The following is a 3,961-nucleotide window of genomic DNA, read 5'->3' as shown; positions in this document are numbered from 1 at the left end:
CAGATATTACTGTGTGGAGCACCTTTTCATTCCTCCTGCACTGAAATTCACGTACAACACACCGATCCCTCTACTTCATTACTGCTGCCGCGTATCCAACGTTTAGAACAGGCATCCCCGAAGTCGGTCCTCGAGGGCCGCTGTGCTGCAGATTTTAGAGGTTTCTCTGCTTTAGCACAGCTGATTCTGATGACTGCAGTTCAGCAAAAGCCTGTTAATCAACTATCAATGTAAATCAGCTGTGCTGAAGCAAAAAAAAACCCCTCTAAAACCGACTTTGGGGATGCCTGGTTTAGAAAACACAGGATTCAACAGCTTTTATTAATCACTTTCTTTTCTAGAACCGAAGCAGATTGAGTCTTAACTGCAACTAATGTTTCTTATCAGCTTGCAAAGATTTTAAAAGTAACTGCACACTTAAGAGTACAAATGTTTTATCAATCGACTGCAGCTCAAAAGAGCTGAATCCAAACTGCTGCTGCCCTACTTCTCCAATGTATCTGACTTGCATTCAAATGCTCCAATCTGCATTTAGGTCTTGAGAAGCTGCCATGCTCATGCATTTTCAGTAGAACTGATCATTACTGCAGCAGGAGGCTTTGATGTTGCAGCTTCTGGTGCTGGGAGCCTCAAAGGAAAGGCTGCTGATGATAACATCGTTTGTTTTCATACATGGAGACCGTTTGAATTCTCTAAAGTGATGAATAAGTGGGTCATGCAAAGCTAGTTTCATGCTGTTTTATGATAAAAATGTTTGTAGCCTACGATCTCTATCTGTACTCTGGTTCTGTGCAGTCTGCTTGACCGTCTGTTAGGAGATTACAGCAGATTAACATAATCTTGACTGCATAAATCCAAGGTGCGCCTCACTCTCTCCACAGGGCGGGGTGCAGCAGATTAGAAATTAAGAGCTGGTTGGAACAGCACAAGCTTTCTTCACAAAAAACTCTCAAAAGCTGATCCACTGCTGTTACAAACCCAATAGTTGTTGAATCCTGAGTCCAACCTTTTAAAAACATTCCACATGGATTTTCTGTCTCCTCAGCTATTCACAGGCAAGCTTTGACAAGTCTTCATTTAAAAAAGGCAGCATACATCTGCACATACCTCAACTACAGCCGGCTTTAAGATAGTTTTCCTTTAAGTTTAAATGCTATCTAGAATGTTTAGGTTTATTTTTTTTTATAAGACAAGAGCCTGCTAGTTATTTAGGTTCAATCCATAATGGAACCGGGTCAATATTTCTGACAAAAGCTGAAAATCCTAAAAAATGTAATTTTTTTGGTGACAAATGGGGAAAAAAAGGGATAGATATGTTTTCCTAGAAAAAAGGGTTTTGTATTGTTGAGATTTATTTGAAGAAACATCTCCACATAGACAGATTTAGCTCTGGAAACTGTTCTGAAACCTTTCTTCTTATTTGGATGCATGTTTATGCTTGGAGGTTTTCCAGCTAAATCCCATTGGGAGGACAGAGGAGGCCTCAGTAAAGATACAGAACCTGCTGTAAAAACTAAATAACACTTTGCTCTAGGACTACTTTAAGATCCCAGAAATGGATGAGGAAGGTTTTCCCTTTTAAAATTATTGCCTAGACACCCTGATCTTCGGATGAACAAACGGATCTCAGAGAATCAGGATTAGAAACCTGTACTCGTAAACAGTGGTGCACCACAGGGCTGTGTGCTCAGTCCTGCCTCATTCTGACAGGACTGTGATGCCATCCAGTCTTCCACCGCTGTAGTTGGCCGATTACCAACACTAATGAGACTGAGTGCAGGCAGTAGGTTCTTTAGCTCCCGTTTTATGTCAGCATTGAAGGAGGAGGGAGAGTACTCACAGGGCTCGATGTTAACCATCGCCCGATCTCCCGGGGCAAGTAGTTTTTATTGTTGGGAGAGTACAAATTTTATTGCATTTGCCCGCCGGGCAAGTGCAATGATGGCAATAAAATTATTTATCACTCAAAATTACTTTAAAAATCACCGACATTTAATGAAAACGACCCAAAAGTGTTACCAGCACCATTTTTGTTGTTTTATACACATTCTCGCGTGATTTGAAAAAGCCGGGTGATTTTCCGCCAGATGGCGTGATTTTGGTCCACCTAGCGGTAATATTGATGTAGTTACCAAAACGACAAACGGTTGCATTTATTTTGTCAGGGAAACTAATCCTGAGTCAGTTAAAAGTCAGGGAATTCTGAAATTATGTAAGACTGTGGAAACCCTGTATAAAATAACTACCGGTATGTATGACGATTCTCTAGAAAAGTCACAAAATATTAATAGTATTATCTTGTATAAACATACCGTGACTCTAAAATAAAAGTTATTCATTTGTGACATTGACTTTTGTCTTGTGATTTATCTTAAGTTTTTAACCTGTCAAGTTTTTTTAGATTTTTAACATTACAATTTATATTTTTCCAAGCACACAACAGTTTAAAGCAAAGTTTAGTTTGAAAAGAATGTGCAGGAAGGATTGAAAAGCATGTTAACATGGTAATGTAGGCTTGAGTTCATTATCTGACGCATGCATATACACACCAGGAACCTGAAAACTTAAAAAATACTGAATTACAAAAAACATTTAAAAAACAAACATGTTTCATTGATATATATACAAAAATAAATATTAGGAACTATATCAAACATTATACTGGGCAAGTAAAAATTGTTGCTGGGCAAATTAAATGTGAAAGTCACTTGCCCAAAAAAATCCTTAACGTCATCCAGACTCATAAAGACTGCTAGGTACTTTCTTCACCAAAAATCTAAAATGCTCACTAAAGACAACTTACTTGTTAATTTTTTACTATTACATGTTTAATTAACATGGGAATTTACTATTGAGATTATTAATCTCTTTTTAAAGGGGAAACTTAAAGAATACCTCAAAAACATTGTTTAAATTTGCACCTGCAAAGACTTTAAACATGAAAACTGTTTGCAGAAAGGCAGAATTATAAAAAAAACTATCAGTTTCAAGAAGTGATCTTGAAGACTAGAGCTTTAAAATCCTTTTGAAAGATCAAGTTTTCCAGATGCAAGGCATTTTGTGACCGTTGGTAAACAAAGAGTATAGTTTGGTGCTTTTGTGTCATTTTTTCACACAAATAGATTGGAATAAGACCTAGACGTCCATTATATATAGTATAAAGTGTACAAAATGTAAGTTGGGTCCAGTAGAGGGTGATTCACTGCAAAAAATCAAAATCTAGATAAGCGATTTTTTCTTAAAATAAGTGCATTTGTTCTTGAATTGAGGAGGTAAAAGAGACATTTTGCCAATGGAACAGGACAATTTACACCTAAAATAAGAAAACACAATTGCATTGTCTTATTTCAAGTGCATATTATCTAATTATCTTATTTTAAGAGTAAAATTACTGATTCCATTGGCAAACTATCTCATTACCTACTCAAATTAAGGGTGAATACACTTAATTTAAGAAATTTTAAGTTATTTCTAGATAATTTTTGCAGTGAGAAGGCGGCTGGTCATGTTTACAGAGACAGCGTATTGTAGAGACGTCCTCTGTCAGAGTACAGCTTGGTACAGACGCTGCGTGGCTGAAGGGAGGACCGGTCTGTCCAATGTGACAAAGGCGTCCTTATGTCCTTTATCGTCTCAACCTTGAAGCTTTTTATTTTATTTAGAGAAATTTTACACTTATTTTTATATAGTGCCTTACAGCAAAACAATATAAATACCCAATGTAAAGTTAAAAGATGTAAAAATTCAGAGACGCATTACTCAACCCTTAGCAAAAAGTAGTTTATTCAAGTATACTAAAAGTGCACTAATTTCATACTTAAATTCAGGCTATGCACTTAAGTTTGCTTATTCTAAACTATATTTCATATACTTAACAATAGTATAGTCAAGTGTACTTGACTTACACTAAGAAGTATAAAAAGTAGTAAACTTAAAAATGTCCCAATTTAGTATACTTCAA

Source organism: Cyprinodon variegatus, unplaced genomic scaffold (assembly GCF_000732505.1).
Source record: "Cyprinodon variegatus isolate N-32 unplaced genomic scaffold, C_variegatus-1.0 Scaffold64, whole genome shotgun sequence".
NCBI lineage: Eukaryota > Metazoa > Chordata > Actinopteri > Cyprinodontiformes > Cyprinodontidae > Cyprinodon > Cyprinodon variegatus.
Note: the sequence above shows the minus strand (reverse complement) of the source record.